General features: G+C 41.6%; 1 protein-coding gene across 9 annotated transcripts in view; it reads right to left on the bottom strand.

The window, feature by feature from the left end:
- BBX (BBX high mobility group box domain containing) overlaps positions 1-1,966 on the bottom strand; it is a 274,818-nt gene extending 272,852 nt beyond the window's left edge. For 6 of the 9 annotated variants that reach the window (XM_045088295.1, XM_045088299.1, XM_004769116.3 and 3 more), the window contains exon 1: positions 1,812-1,966. The gene's annotated coding sequence lies outside the window, so the exon portion shown is untranslated. Of the gene's footprint in view, positions 1-1,279; positions 1,413-1,675; positions 1,753-1,811 lie in introns of those variants that run through there. The other 3 variants (XM_045088298.1, XM_045088296.1, XM_045088297.1) reach the window with 2 other exon arrangements.
- Between the last annotated feature and the right edge of the window lie 15,406 nt (positions 1,967-17,372).

The raw sequence follows: 17,372 nt of genomic DNA, 5'->3' as shown, positions 1-17,372 counted from the left end.
GAGGAGAACTGGACGTGTCATTAGCAGGACAGGCAATGGTTTCAAAGCCCCAGGCCAATGACCATTAGCAGTGGCAGAGCTCGCTCCGTCCCCATCCCCCACAACCTCCACCCACCTTCCCCTTCGTACCGCCCCCACCTCCACCCCACCTCGCGAAAACTTTTCAACAAGATCCACCTGGACTAATTTGTCCTCAGACAGTTAAAATATTGACTAGACCCTACACACCGGGAGGGAAGGGGAATGCACGCTTTATTTTCCTTTCTACAGAAAGGAAAGCAAAAAATAGCTTCTCTCTCCGTCTCTCCCTCTCCTCCCCCCCCCCTCTGTCGTACATGTTGTGTCTTAGCTTTTTGCATCGTTTCGTTTTACCTTCCTCATTTAGCAGAAATGATCGCGGATATTTCACACGTAAACGTGTTCCAGATTCTTGGATTTAGGGTCCTTGTGAATTACAGGACTCGGGTTTGGTCTCAGTTACGTTAAGTTTCATACAATACCAAGAAATTTTAAAAAATAATAATAAATTTCTGAGGGTGAGCGAGCGAGACGAGGTGGAGGAGGAAAAGAAACCTCGAGTCTGATTTCTGTAATTTACTAGCGACCCGGATCGCAGCAAATAACAGTGTAACACGAGTGTGGCTTAAGAGGGCTGGGGAGCTCTTTCTAGAGGCATCGACCCCATCCCCGGATAAAGGATCTGCAAGTTTTCTGTCATCGCGACCATGCAATGCCATAACTTACCTTCAGAAATAAGACTTTAAACAGCCAAGGCCTTCCTCCTCCCCTCCACCACCACCCCCAGCCTCGCTCTCTCCACCTTAAACTTATTGACACAACATAATCCCACATTCAAGCAAAATCCTGACACAGCCTCCCTCCTCCTCTTCCCCCTCCTCTCTTCCCTCCCGTTCTCCCGTTCTCTCCTCTCCCCCCCCCCCCGCTTTCCCTCCCTCTTCTCTCTCCCCTTCTCCCTCGCCCTCTTCCCCCTCTCCCCCTATTCTTCCTCCCGGCTACTCTGGCACTAAAACAGCACTTTCTCTACTCGCCGCGCATTTGGTTAGGGGTGGGGGGTGAGAGGGCACCGATCTGCGGGGCCGGAACACCCAAATCCCAACTCTCCAGATGAACGAGCAACTGGGCTGCTGTTCCCGGTCACCGACGCACACGAAACGTTCAATAAATCCACCGAGGGCTGCCTCCCCGTACCTTCCTCCCCTGCCCCGGCTCCCCAGGCCCCACCTCCCCGGCAGCCGAGACCAGGCTGGGATCCACGTACTTTCGCCGAGATGAAGTTTGGGGCTCCCCGGGCGGCCACGAGCCGCCCGCCGGCGTGAGGGCTGGCTCTGTTGTTGTTTTCCTCGGGCTGCTCCTGCCCGCGCCCCGGCTCCCGTGCCCCTCTCGGGCGGCGCAGCCTGTGTGCCGAGAGGTGCTGGTTGCAAACGCAGCCTGGCACCGGCTGGCCTACTACTCCCCAGCCCGGCCCCCAGCCTCCCACCCGCAGGGCACTGCCTCCGCGCCCCCCGCCCCCCGCCGGCGCGGCCGCCGCGACCCTCGCCCCCGACCTCTCCCGACCCAAAGTTTTGGCGGAGGGGGAAAGTGCCCGGGGAGCGGAGCGGCCAGCGGCGGCTCCGGACGCGCGGGGTTCCCTCCGTCTTCCTCAAGTCCACCCTACCGGCTGCCGCCGCCGCCGCCGCCGCTGCTCCTGCCGCGGAGTCCTTGGGGCTGCAGCCCGGCGGCTCTCAAGTGAGTAGGAAAACAGAAAGTGCGGGGAGAGCGCCCAGGAAGGGCTGGGGATGGGGGGCGCTTACCTCGCGGGCTCGCCGGGCGCGAGGGCGTGTGTGTGGCTCGCCCTCAGCGGCCAGTCAGGGTTCCTCTATGGGAAAGTCGAGAGGAGCTCGCGGTGCCGCTCTGCCTCCGCTTCACTGTACACTGCTCCACATACAGTACATGCAACCCGGAGAGACTGAAAACACTCATTTTATATAAGGCAGCCTGCCATTGGCCCGCGGCCTGACGGACAGGCGGCGCGGCCAAACAGAAGGCCCGTTACACCCAAACACACGCACACATACACACATTTTACAGAGACACACAAAGATCATCACATTTTCTATTTTCTAATGTTCGGGACCTGTAGACAGTAGGAGAGGACAGGTAGGGAGGCCCAGCAGAGTGGGGTACGGAGGAAAAACCCTGTCTGCACCAAGTTGCCCGGCTTGAAACTGGTGTCCTTTTGACTTGGGAGGGTTATAGTAATAAACTACAACTCCACTGGATATGGAAGTGAGGGGTTTTTTTTTTTTTTTTTTTTTTAATCGCTGCCGTGTGGTGCCCCATGGAAGAGGCGTGCATTGTGTTATGATTTTACAGCCTGACCTGGCTAACAAGTGACCAAGAAAGGATTTTTGGCAGCTGGGATTTCTTTTGTCAATGGGTTAGCTATCACATAGGCCAAAATAGTGCAAGATAAGTTTATTAGGGCTGTAATGCATTGAGGTTGTTAACGCCTCGTTCCTAGGTAAATTCAGGAAAATCAATACAACAATACACAGAAACAAAGATAAATGTTTTGCTGAAATAACCTATCTACTTTCAGCTGGTCAGAGGACCTCGAATCACCTGCGTGGGCATACAAATCGTGCTATAAGGTAGAATAAGGCGTGGAAGCTTGGCTACGGACACTTTTCCTTAAAAATAGACCTTTTGAGTCAATATATATGAGATTTATATTTTGCATATTATGTATGGTATTTACTTTACATATTTCACAACATATGTGAACATCACATGTTGAGTGACTATTGGAGATGGTGAACGCGAAGGCTGTACTTTCTGATTTTTTTTTTTCTATGATGCATCTTTGGCAGATTATATTTGGCAGTCCTATATAAACAAGTCAACAGACTGCTGGGGGAAGAAACCAAAGCTAGAAGTTAAGAGGAATAAATTCTAGACCCCATGTTTAAACTAGCTGAACAATCTTGAGGAACTAACTTACCCTCTTTAATGCTCAGAGTTGGTTTGCGGTTATTTTTTCCTTTTTTTTTTAGATTAAAATAAGAAACTTTCCCCAGTTTTCCTTCATTAAATGTTTATTCAACATCTACTATGTGCCAGACATTATCATAGAGCCTAGATGTATTCTTAAGGTTTCATCTGAATTTAAAAATCCATGAATTATTCTTAAACACAAACATTTTGAAGATTAAATAAACACTATGATTTTATGGCCTAGATGCATAGCTTTAAAACTTAAAGGAAAACTGAAGATAATTTATTTCAAATCCCTCTTATTTCCTTGATGCAATCTTAAGGTTTTTCTCTCACATCCATAAAGTTATCGAGTGAGTGTGCATATATGTGTGTGTGTAAGAGTGGCAAAGAAAAACAGATACAGAGAAAACTAAAGCTTATGAAATTTAGAAAACAAATAGTGGTATTTAGAAATGTGATATTTCATTTATTTTTTAAGAGAAAATAACTTTTAAAAAAGTATATAAAATCACAGCATTTTAAACTGACAATATTAAAAGTTACATTAATAATACTTTGCATGTATTTAAAAGGTGGAACAAGGTGTTCTTTGTCCATATCACACCATAATGAGGGAGGCCCTAAGTATCATTATCTCTATTTTACCCATCAGAGAAATGAGACAGGGACAAATTACATAACTTCCTTGCTATTACATAGAATTGCAATGTAGAAGGAACTTAAACTTGGAACTCTTAACACCTAGCATGGGTTTTGAGTAATTTGGCAGTCCTTCCTTCAAATGACAAACTTCAGGGATAAGAGGCAAATGGAGGAAAGATCAGAAAATCTTTCTCAGGTTTTCACTGTGCATTTTTTCTGAAGAGGAGAAAAAAAAATCAACACAAGTTGCTATACTTAATTGCTGATTTAAGTGTTATGATTATTTGTTAGTTTATTTATGCCATGAAAAATGTAAAAAACTGACATACTCCTAATCCCCAACCTCAGCCATAGGAAAACATCCTTTATTTCTTTCTGGTAGCAGAGTTTTTTGGTTTTTGTTTTGGTTTTTGCTGAATTATGCTTAGCTTAGCAGAACTATTTAGAAATACACTTTTCAAACTTTTCGATCACACATTGTTATCAGTAAAATGTTCAAGCATATATACTCAGTATATATATATGTATGTATATGCATATATATATATATATATACACATATGTATGTTTATGTTTGTGAGATTTTTTAAATTGTTTATTTTAGAGAGAGCATGTGCAGTGGCTGGGAGAAGGGGGAGAGAGGGGGGGAGCAAGAATCTTAAGCAGACTCCCTTCTGGGCATGGAGCCCAACATGGGGCTTGATCCCAGGACACTGAGATCATGACCTGAGCCCAAACCAAGAGCTGGTGGTTTAACCACTTGCACTACGGAGGGCCCCCCTATATGTGTTTTTAAAGTACACCACTACACAGATACAACATTTATTATTACAAAGCATACCCTCACAGAAACAAAATGAAAAAGCATGAAGTAAAAATAAAATTAAGTATGAGTTTTGATATTTTCTTCCCACACTCCTGTGATACAGTCTTAGCACATGCCCAGCGTTTTACATTCAAGTTTGGAGACCTCTGAAAGGGCAGATTGCTGACCAGGAGTGATGCAAGAGAGCATAAAGAAGTGCCCAGAAATGTCTCACTACAACACATTACTGATACTGGAAAATGGGTAAGTCCACAGAGCCTTTATTTTGGGAGAATGACACATTTTTTAAAATGTATTTTATGTATTGGTGATGTATTAGGCATCATGTGGTAGTAAATGTCATCATTCAATATTCTTTTGCAAATCCTTTATTAGGGATTTATGTGCTAGACCCTGGTGCATGCCAGATTCTGGAAAAGGAAACTTGCCTACTCCTAGGAGAAGCAATAGAATGGAATGCCAGTCTCCTGTATGGTAGATAAGGCCTCACCCCTAAGTAAAAGAGGCATAGAACTAAACATAATGTAACATTTTACCATTTAGGAAGTACTTTTTAGATTTTTATCATCTCATTTAAGAATAAATATCAAGAAATTTTAAAGACAATGATGCTCAAAAAATTCAAAATGTGATCAAGAAAAACCATAGCTTTCATAGTGTTTATTTAACCTTCATAATGTAGGGTTATGAAAATAAAACAACTGCTTGCTGTATAGGTAAAATGGTGTTTAAAAGAGTTTAGGAAAATTTTTAAAAATAAAGACTCTTCGTTTTTCCTTTCCTGTTTTCACAATTGATGATCAAAGTTCACAGGTTAGCACATTCTTCCTTCTCATGGCCTTGACTTGTCCATTTTCTTAATTTTATTTTATATGAGTTCTTTATTACAAAATAATTTGGGGCGGGCACCTGGGTGGCTTAAGTGGGTTAAGTCTCTGCCTTTGGCTCACGTCCTGATCTCAGAGTCCTGGGATGGAGCCCCGCCTTGGGCTCTCTGCTCAGCAGGGAGCCTGCTTCCCCCTCTCCCTCCGCCTGCCTCTCTGCCTACTTGTGATCTCCCTCTCTGTCAAATAAATAAAATAAAAATCTTTAAATTAAAAAAATAGTTTGGGGACAATAAATTTAAATGTGTGTGTAAACATATACCCATAACTTTATATTTTATTTCAATATCTATAAATAACATTTATTTTCTTATCTATTACTACTTCTTTATACAATCCTAATTCAAATCCTGATTTCACGACTTCCTAGCTGTGTAACCTTGGAAAAATTCCTTAGTCATTCTAAAACTCAGCTTTCTTTTTTGTAAAATAGGAATAATATGACTAACCATAAATGAAATCATCTATATAGAATACTGAAGTCTGGAACCTATTGAACACTCAATAAATATTAATTTTTTTAAAGATTTTATTTATTTATTTGACAGATAGATCACAAGTAGGCAGAGAGGCAGGCAGAGAGAGGAAGGGAAGCAGGCTCCCTGCTGAGCAGAGAGCCCGATGTGGGGCTGGATCCCAGGACCCTGGGACCATGACCTGAGCCAAAAGCAGAGGCTTTAACCCACTGAGCCACCCAGGTGCCCCAATAAATATTAATTTTATTTATTTTCCTTACACATAAGCCAATGACACCTACTTTGCAGAAAGTTTTCTAAGACTTAACCAGCATATCAAATGGAATTCATGGAACTTGTTGCAACTAACTCACCCAGGGTTTGTGATTTCCCTTTAGCCTATATCCAGCATCTCTGCACGTAAAAGGGATGTCAGAGAGATCCCAGGCTAAAGCAAACATCCTATTGAGTGGCCATTATTAAGCACCTAAAAAAGGCAAATTTTTAATAAATCCTTATTTGAAACAAGCCTTGTTTTGCCCATGGAAACTCTAGATAGTTACGTTGATGAGGGTCGGCCTTACATAACAATTTTTGCCTTGTATTATGACCTTGCTGAGCTTCCCTTTTCCCCCCCTCTATTAAAAAAAAAAAAAAATAGAGCAAATCATACCTCTTTCCTCAAGGCCAAATCCAAGTAACCAAAAATTGGAACTTGGACAGTCAAATCACTTTTTTAGCACCAATGCAAGTATTCATAATTCTGAAGAGAACCAGCTTCCACTAGATCCCAGCAGAATTGGAAAAAAGAAAGAAAGAATAGGGGCTCCTGAGTGGTTCAGTTGGTTGGGCCTCAAGACTCTTGTCTTGGCTTAGATAATGATCTCAAGGGTGGTAGGATCGAAACCGAGCTGGGCTCCAAGCTCTGCCTGGAGTCAGCTTGAGATTCTTTCTTCCCTTCGCCTCTCTCTTCTTCTCTCTGCTCTTCTCCTCTCTCTGCTTCTCTCTGCTCCCCACACCCCATGCTCTGTCTATCTCTCCCAAGCAAATAAATAATATCTTAAAAAAGAAAGAAAGAAAGAAAGAAAGATTATCCAGCTTTCCTAGAGTGACTTTTGGCAAAGCATCTTGGAATTCCCCACTCTTGTGATCTATATCATTTTATCTATATTACTCTTTTTTTTTTAAAGATTTTATTTATTTATTTGACAGAGAGAGATCACAAGTAGGCAGAGAGGCAGGCAGAGAGAGAGAGAGAGAAGGAAGCAGGCCCCCTGCCGAGCAGAGAGCCCGATGCGGGACTCGATCCCAGGACCCTGAGATCATGACCTGAGCCGAAGGCAGCGGCTTAACCCACTGAGCTACCCAGGCGCCCTATCTACATTACTCTTAAGGCATTCAAATCCCTTGCCTTTATCACATTATTTGTGTGTACAGCAAAGAAATACCTGAAGAAATGTTATCTTTTTCATTTTATTTTCCAACAGTGGCTAGCTTAAGAACTTGTACATTGCCTAACATGTAACAGTAACTCAATGAAGATTTGCAAAACAGAGGAACAAAAGAAAGGAAAAACAAACTAAAAGCCTATAAATTCTAGGAAGGATCAGAGGGAATGTAGAGATGAGAGAGGTGCAAGGAAATGCTGGGTATCCCAGATATCTGGTGAACAGAACTTATATTATAGTCCTCATAGGTTGTACCTGTGTATCATTTTAATTTTCTCTTTTTTTTTTGTAATTCAAAAAAGTTTTTTTTAATTTATTTTTTTAATAAACATATAATATATTTTTATCCCCAGGGGTACAGGTCTGTGAATCGCCAGGTTTACACACTTCACAGCACTCACCCAAGCACATACCCTCCCCAATGTCCATAATCCCACCCCCCTTCTCCGAACCTCCCTCCCCCAAGCAACCCTCAGTTTGTTTTGTGAGATTAAGAGTCACTTATGGTTTGTCTCCCTCCCAATCCCATCTTGTTTCATTTACTCTTCTCCTACCCACGTAAGCCCCCATGTTGCATCACCACTTCCTCATATCAGGGAGATCATATGATAGTTGTCTTTCTTATTTTGCAAAGCATGATACGCTCTAGTTCCATCCACGTTGTCACAAATGGCAAGATTTCATTTCTTTTGATGGCTGCATAGTATTCCATTGTGTAAATATACCACATCTTCTTGATCCATTCATCTGTTGATGGACATCTAGGTTCATTTTAATTTTCTAAAGCATGTCTGAGATAGCCCGGCATACTTACTAGTATCCACATGAGCTAGGTGAAACAAAGAAAGGGACTTTGTTTTTGAAGATGAAAAAAATTGAAGCAGGGAAAGGCTAAATGATTCCTTCAATGTTATACAACTAGTAGCAGAGCTGGGCTTAGTTATACTAAGGTCCTGGACAGATAGTTCTGCAAGCTTTCTGTCTTAGGAGAGAGAAAGAGGGGGAGTCACCAAGGAGTCACTTAAGGATCATACCATAAAATTAGGTCTCTAAGTGGACGATGGTTTTACACTAATGGATTTGATAATAAAACCAGGGAGCACTAGTGTAAGCATTAGATGGTCTTTCTAGCCACCATCTCATTAGAAGCTCCAACAACATCCCCAATGAGGACTGTCTACTAGGATACATCCAGCTCCTGGGAACTCCTTTCTTCCCAAGACAGTCTGTGCATCTTCTAACAGTTTGGACCACTACACAGTTCTGCCTGATAGTCAACGTAATTTCTCTCCTCTTAAGTATTGTCCATTGTTCCATTTCTTATTCCCCTGTTACCACATACAACAGTCTAATCCTTCTTCCACCGAACACTTGAAATACGTGAAGACAGCTATCATGATGGCCTCCTGCCTTGAGTTGTGCCTTTTTCAGACAAAATGTCTTAGTTCCTTAAACATTTTTGCTAGGTCACCAATTTCAGTTCGTGGTCTCCTCTCAAACCCTGCCTATTGTCTTTGTTGGTGTGTTCCTTCAAGTGGGCTATCTAGAGCCCGTGGGGGCTGAGGCAGTGTGCAGTACAGCATGACCAAGGCTCCCTCATCCTTGATACAAAATGTCTATTACTGTAGCCTAAGATGGAACTTGCTGTTTTGGCAGCCACATCACTCTGCTGACTGATACGGTGCTTATTCACAAAAAACAAACAAACAAAAAAACCCAAAACTTTATTTTTGAAATGTGGGCTATTAAGTCATGCCTCCTCCATTCTTATGTATTATATAGTTTATTTGTGGGAAACTGAGGCATAAGTTTTTATAAACCTGGTATGATGTAGTGGTTAGGAGCTAAGCCTCTGGAGTTATTAAAACATGGGATAATGGTTTGGCTTCAGCACTTACTACCTTTGTGAATTTGAACAAACTGCATAACCTCTTTTTGCTACAGTTCCTCATGTATAAAAGGGATGGTAATGTGTACCTCATAAAGTTATTATAGGGATTAAATAAAATAATATATGTAAAATTCTTAAAACAGCACTCGTCATATGATAAGTACTCAATAAACGGTAGAATAATTTTTCTTTAGATGATGAGATTCAGCCCAGAATTACATTTTGCTAACTCTTTTTTATATGTTGATTATTTTATTAAACATGATCTCAGCATCTTTGGTTCATTCACAAATGTGATGCCTTTACATTTTTCCAAGTCATTTTTTAAAAGCATCATCTGAGGCAGAACCCTGAGCACATACCTCCCCATAGGTTAACATGGATCATTTATCAGCACTCCCATGGCCGCAGTCATTGAAGCCACCTAATTTCACCTGAATTTAAAAATGTAAGTTAAGGAAAAGTATAAGGAATAAAATGGTGATCGTGTAGACACTTTATTACTTAACATGTTTTTAATTGCCTCAGATTTCTTTATAGGAAATAAAACATTTTATATACTATTGAGGCCCCTTTCCCTGGTCCAGTTCCTCTCCAGTTCTCTCTCCCCAGAGGTGACCATTATTTTGTAATTTTACTCTCATCTTACCCAATGTTTTGCAGCCCACTCATGAAAATACCTGGTACGACTTTAATCACACAAAGGCTTTATGAAATTTTCATTCACTAATGTTACCGGAGAAGAATTCTTTGGTGAGTGGCTTATACTAACCAATTAATTACAGCGCAAGCAGGAAATTTGGGAAGGATATAGGATGGCTTTTAGAGGAAAAAAAAAGGCTAAGGAACTAGATCTCTGAAAGCCCAGGACACTCCCAATTCTAGGAGATCAGTTTCAGGGAGACTTTCTCTGTTCTCATTATGATAAATTTGCTCAGACTCTGTGCTTTCTTTTTGCCAACTGAAGAGACTGAAATGGAAGAGTCCAATTGCCTTTACCCAAGTTTTAGGTTCACCCTTTGGCCAGTTACAAGAGGACACTTTGCTTGACTCTCCCAGCAAGACTGCAGGCTTACTTGGTGTGGAGAGCACAGGCCTCGGGGAGTTGAGTTAGGACAGAAATATTTAGGTGGGGGCAGTGCATTGGTAACAATCTTGTTCTTGGTAGCTTCATAGGTGTCCGTTTTATAACTTACACAGATGTTACATTATTCTTCTGCATGGGAGCAAATATATTTTTAAGACAACAGTAAGGAAAAAAAGGTTGCATACAAAGAAGGCTTTTAGTTTCGCAAAGTAAATTTGTGATACTGCTAAGAGAAGGCAAATAGATACTGGGCTGAAGAAAACAGACTGTAACATCTCCAACAGCCACAGCGCAACTGAGCTATCTAATATACTTAGCCCTGTTACAAAAGAAAAAAAAGTTTAGGCTAGTCTCAGTGACCTTATGCTGGCTATCCTTTTTCTAAGTAAGCACAGATCTTTCCTTCACTTGCCTGTCTCAGTCAGATTTCATTTCATTTCAAGGATCATAAAGCCACTCAGATAAGCTTAAGGAAAAAGGGAAATTAATTGTGCAAATATTGGGGTCTCTAGCAGAACTTAAGGAGAGTAAGAATAACCAGGCACGGAAACAAAGCATACTGCTGTCACGGTCACCAGGGGAGGGTCAAGGATTCACCTGTTCTGGAGGGCTGCTCTTTGGGTATCTGGGGACAGAAACAGTTTTCTTTTTTTTTTTTTTTTTTTTTTTTTTTTAAAGATTTTATTTATTTATTTGACAGACAGAGATCACAAGTAGGCAGAGAGGCAGGCAGAGAGAGAGAGAGGAGGAAGCAGGCTCCCTGCAGAGCAGAGAGCCTGATGTGGGGCTCGATCCCAGGACCCTGGGATCATGACCTGAGCCGAAGGCAGAGGCTTTAACCCACTGAGCCACCCAGGCGCCCCCAGAAACAGTTTTCTAAAGTAAACACCTGAATGGGAGGAACAGCGGGGTAGTATACTCTGTAGCACCTTCTAGAATCTTACATAAACTTGATGTCTCATTTACCACCTAGAATTTGCAGAATCCACCTTTTCCCTCCCAATCCTTAGACATTTAATGGCAATTATTCAGAATGCTTATGGCCTGGTTTTTTACCCACATATGCTCAGAAATAAATTATTTCTTAAGGTATTTATTTGTTATATTCCTTGATTCACTCCAGAAAGGATTTCATTTGGTCTTCAACAGTTCAAACTTAATTGCTTGTTTTCCCCAGACTCTCAGGTATTATTCAATAGATCTTGGATATCTCAACTGATCTAGAGTGCCTGGGTGGTCTCTTAAATTTTTTTTAACTTATTTTTTACTTTCTATTACATTCAACAGCAATCTACTCAAACTAGCTGAAGAAAAGGAAGATTTATTAGAATCACTGCACAGGTCAGGTTACAGCAAGGAACCACCACAGAAAGCGATCGTTTAAGCGATCGTTTAAAGCCCCAGTGAAGTGGCGTTATCAGGGCTGGGAGGCAGGCGTTAGGCCAGAGACATTGTCTGAAGGTACAGTTGTGATGCCGGAAGTGCAGCTGGCAGAAAGGTTGCTTTTTCCTGAAGTGGAATGGGACAGACAGGAGAGGCATACAATGAGAAGTTGACTACAACAATGATGTTTTGTGGTAAAGCAGATAAAACGAAGGGAAGGGGGAGGGTTGTGTCAAATGATGGCTTTTGTATAAATTTCCTAGGCTCACCTCACCATCTGTGAGCTACTGAAAACAAAACAAAACAGATTGAAGTTGGCCTACCAGAAAGGATAGCTTTATTTATTTATTTATTTATTTATTTTAAGATTTTATATATTTATCTGACAGAGGGAGAAAGAGAGACCACAAGCAGGGGGAGTGGCAGGTAGAGGGAGAGGGAGAAGCAAGCTCCCTGCAGAGCAGGGGAAGCCCAATGTGGGACTGGATCCCCAGACTCTGGGATTGACCTGAGCCAAAGGCAGGAACTTAACCAACTGAGCCACCCAAGCAGGCGCCTGAAAGGACAGCTTTAAAAAGAACAGTGTGAGAGTGCTCGAAGAGGAGGCATTAAATACACTTCGTGGAAAAAAAAAAAATAATAATAATAATAATAACAACGCCTGAAATTAGGCTGAAGTCTTTTTACCGTGAAGAATGGAGTCCAGGTGTTAGGAGTACTTAGCTATGTGGAAAGGGGTGGTTTCCTTTTCTGTCACTTGCCACTTTTTCTTACAATGCCATCTTCTTCCTCATTTAAAAACAAACTTTCTAATCTGTTGAATTGCTGGAGTCCTCTTTCCAAATTTCAAATGGGGCTGTTAGAAGTTTGTTAAAGTGTAACCTTTAGGCCACTGCCTGGGTGGCTCAGTCAGTTAAGCATCTGCCTTCGGCTCAGGTCATGATCCTGGGGTCCTGGGATAGAGCCCCACATCAGATTCTCTGCTCAGTGGGAGGCTCAGCTCCTTTCTGCCCTGCTAGTGCTCTCTTTCTCAGATAAATAAATAAAATCTTAAATAATAATAATAATAATAATAAAGTACTGACTTTTGGCCAGCACCATTTAAGACGAGAAAAACTGAAATGAGTAACTGCTTGTCACCATAAAGAAGGAGGGAGGGAGGGAAGAAAGGAAAGATGGAAAGAAATGGAAAGGGAAAGAAGAAAGGCTTAATTCTAAGAGAAGTCGTGCTAGGATGACTTCAAAAGCCACCAACACTTGGCTCTGACTTTACATCCAGATGTGACCTGAGTAGGGGATGGAGAAGGAGAGGAAATAAATACCAAGAAACCCTTTCCCTGTGTAGATAATTCTGGATTAGAGGAAGAAAGCCTCTTTAGCAACACTTGGGTCCCTAGCATCAGTCAGAGGGGTACGGGTACAAAGGTAAGGGTCTCTCTGCCTTCTAAGGGCCCAGCCACTGTAGACATCACCAAGGCCATGCCTGCTGCAAGAACAAGGCCTCCTTTGGTTCTCCTGACTTAGACAATGTGTGTCCTCTCTGTTAAACCTTCATCTCCGAGGACAGTCCCAGAGTTTCTTCTCTCCGGGCACACTTTTTCTATTCAGAGGAGAAAAGCAGGCTGCAAAAACTCCTCACTTTTTCATTCTCCAGCACTCCATTAAGGCTTCCATTCCTAAGTTGGGGCCTGCATCTGTTCTTCTAGTCTTCACAAACTGGAGTGATGTCTAGTGCTGCCAAAGAAGGAGAGGTACCATTAGGAAAACCATCTCAGAGTGATGAATGGAGAAGAGTTGGTCCAAGGTCTTGGTGGTCTTTTGAGAAATCATGGCTTTTGAATCCTGAGCAGAGTAAAGAAGAAGGGGCAAACAGTTAAGCTCAGCTATTATCCTGGTGAGGTTGGAAAAAAGAACCAAGCTCTAGGAGCCACTGGTTTCATGGAGCACATCATTCATTCATTCATTCATTCAACATTTTTGAAGTGCCTTCTCTGTGCCAGGTACTGTGCTTATTGCAAGAGACACCAAACAGATGTGGTTCCCGTGCTAATGGAGCTTACAGTCTAGCAGTGGAGACAGATGTGATATACAACATAATACAAAATGTTCCTTGGATTCAGGAATAGAGGCAGAACAACCTAGTTGCAATGCTGGAAGACTCTAAACTGGAGGAGAAATCGCAGGACCTGAGGCATCCCAGGTTTAGCTGTTTTAAAGAGTAAAGACGTTTTCTTTACTTGACTAAGGAAAAAGGCTGGCTTCTGAGATTTTTAGATTCTTAAATTAACTTTATATTCTAAGTAAAATGCCAGATTTGGGACATGTCCTTTTTATGATTTTTGTGGCCAGTCTGATTCTTTTTAAACTCTAGGGTTTGTGTGTCATCATGAGTGGTTGGGAGGGATTATTGCGTTTGGTTCAGAAATTTCAGTAAAAGGCTAAAGGTATTAGGAATACTAAGGGAAAAAAAAGTTTAGTATTAGTAATTATAAGAAGATATATCAGGAAATACTACACACAGGAGATTTCAGGGGGCAACTACACTGAACAAAAAGAAAGTTTATGTGCTGCCGACAAGAATGACCATTTCCATAGTTAAATCATGACAAACACAGAATATTGATGTAGATTTTAGTTTTTATTTATATTTTAGAGAGGCATAATTACATTTTGATTTTATGTCATTTCTTATGGAATAGACCTGTTACTCCATCGGGATTGTGTTTCCTCAGTAAGCTTTGCAATTTGTATTGATATTTGCTTTATCTGTGCATGTTCATAGGGTGTGTGTGAACTAAGGCTCCCAGTGGAGGCAGAATTGCTGATAGCTTAAGAGCTGGTGCTTCTGGAGTCAGAAAGATCTGAATTCAAACACTAGCTCTATTTACTAGTTGCATGACCTTGGACAAACTTCTTAAACCTGCCAAGCGTAAAGCCTCAGTTTCCTAAACTGTAAGATGCGGGATTAGCATGGTTCCTACCTCTAAGGCTTGCAGTGGAAATTAAACAAGATACTATGTGTAGAAACAGTCCCTGACAATAAACAGTAGCTCTTACTTTAAGTAAGGCCTGTTAGATAATGTTTTGCGCCCTGTGACATAGAGCCCTGGAAGATAAATCGAAATTTTATTTTCCAGGAATGATAACTGAGATCCTTGAGAAATTTGGGTGCGTTCTTCTTTGAAGATCGCTAAAAATTTAAATACATTGGCACAGTAATTGCAATAGATGGAAAGAACCAAATATTTCCTTTTTTTTTTTAAACACAAAAGATAGCAGTGTTCACAATTATTTAGGTAACACAGGAGAATTTCAGAGTATTTATGTACTCCTGACTTGACTTCTTGAGGTTTCTTAATATGTGTCAGTAGAGAACAAGAGCTCATTTTTAGCTCTAAGTCACCGCTGTGCAGTTCGCACTAGGCAGTCTGATGATACCCTTTTTCAAAATGCGGTTCATCAGAATCTCACACGTGACTTGTTTAAAATTCAGATTCCTGGCCCTGACCTGTGAAGAAGTCTCTGAATTTCAAAGAAATATGCCCACCAGCTGATTTGTATCAATACCCGAGCTTAAGAAGGACTAGACCACACATGTATGAGCTATACCCTGGGTGCTCCTTCTGTCAAGTTGTGCTTATCATTTATTACATATTATATACTAATATATACTACTAATAATATAATATATACTAATATTATAAGCATAGGTTATATATGTGCTTATTATGGTGAGACATTTATGGGACACACCCTAACATCCTCACAAGACCTAAAATTTTTTGTTCTCTATGCCTTAATGGCCGTTCCAAATCACTTAATTAATAATGATTTGTGGTCTGCGGAAACAATTGTCTTCCCCTGCTTGTGCTGGTAACAGCTAAACTATTACCTAATCCTTGTTATATGTATGACTGGTGTCCACAGAGAACCCCTGGTTTACATAAACTTCTCCATGGTTCAGCTTATTAAATCTGCCCTTTCTTTCTTTTTTTTTTTTTTTAAAGATTTTATTTATTTATTTGACAGACAGAGATCACAAGTAGGCAGAGAGGCAGGCAGAGAGAGAAGAGGAAGCAGGCTCCCTGCAGAGCAGAGAATCCCATGTGGGGCTCGATCCCAGGACCCTGAGATCATGACCTGAGCTGAAGGCAGAGGCTTTAACCCACTGAGCCACCCTGGCACCCCAAATCTGCCCTTTCTATCTCCAGTCCTTAGTGTCTCATATATTCCTGGCATATATTCTCATGATATCCCCAACCTCCCTATGCCAGAGCCTTCTGTCCTGATCACTACTCCAGGTTCATTTTGATTACTTCAGGCCAGATACCTGTGATTGCTATCTCACTCTGATTCTAGAAGAAATTTGTTAGCCATGAAGGTGGTAAAAATTATATTTTCATGTTCCAGTTTGTAAATAGAAAAAGAAAGGCTGTGTACAGGTAGAAGTGTCAAAGCAAGTTACAGGGTAGGGAGAAGAAGGAAACGATACCCATGAAGCCAGGGAAGAGATCTCCGCTTTTATATTGCCTGAGCTTCATGATTACAGGCAAAGTAACACATGAGCCATGCCGGCAGATGTGATGCTTGCTGCCCCCAGTATGCTGAATCTGGGAGTACTGAGCTTGCTATGCCATTTTCTACTGCCTAGACAACATGACAAATTTCGATATTTGAAGTTCTGTGGTTTCAGTGAAACAATGGTTATTTACTCTGGATTGGAAATATTTTTAGGCGGTCCTCCTAGCTTTATTATAAATAGACTCTTTTTTTTTTTTTTTTAAGATTTTACTTTTAAGCAATGTCTATACCCAATGTGGGGCTTGAACTTACAAACCTGAGATCAAGATTCCCAGGCTCCACCTAATGAGCCAGTCAGGCGCCCCTGAAGTAGACATTTTTAATGTGGTACATTTGGAGATTGCAACTCGGAAAAGCAAAATCTCTTCAACTTGAATCAGCTGGTGTCTCACAAAAGAAACCTGTCCATGTAGCCATTTTATTCTTTTATTTGTATTTTTTTAAAAGATTTTATTTACTTATTTGACAGAGAGAGAGACACAGCGAGAGGAAACACAAGCAGGGGGAGTGAGAGAGGGAGAAGCAGTCTTCCCACTGAGCTGAAAGCCCCGCAACGGGCTCAAGCCCAGGACCCCTTGATCATGATCTAAACCCAAGGCAGATACCTAATGACTGAGCCACCTAGGCGCCCCTATCTAGGCACTTGAATAAAATCAGGCCTGTGTACTGAGATGGTCCCACCCACACTCTAGGGCACACCAATGGAATTACACAGTCTATACAAAGCAATGGTTACACCCATGGGCTTTGGAGTCAGATGTGGGTTTTTGAGGCCTGGCTACACCCCTTACCAGATGTATGAACCCAGAGAAGTTTTCTAGCCTCAGTCTCATCAACTCTTTAAGGTAGGATGATAGTAGCTGTGGTGAGAAGGGTAAGATGATGGATAGAAAGCTCTATGTTATGCCTGGCATTCAGTAGTTCTCACTCGGTGTTCTTTCCTCTTCTTATTCTGTTGCACCCATTTTTGCTTTGTACCTTGTCCAAACCTTTTTTACACATAACCGTGTGATATGTCAAGATGTGCTTAAGTCCCTATTCTTCATTTTCTCGATTTCGTTTTTCAACAAATATTTTCTGAGTGTGCGCTATGTGCAAGGGATGATTCTAGATGTTATTTAAATCAGAACACAACAGATAAAAATCCTTGTCATCATGGAGCTTACATTCTAATGAGG

This window comes from Mustela putorius, unplaced genomic scaffold, assembly GCF_011764305.1.
Source record: "Mustela putorius furo isolate JIRA1106 unplaced genomic scaffold, ASM1176430v1.1 tig00003834_pilon_pilon_pilon, whole genome shotgun sequence".
Taxonomy (NCBI): domain Eukaryota; kingdom Metazoa; phylum Chordata; class Mammalia; order Carnivora; family Mustelidae; genus Mustela; species Mustela putorius.
The sequence above is the reverse complement of the archived record's forward strand: the minus strand, read 5'-3'. Positions and strand labels throughout refer to the sequence as shown.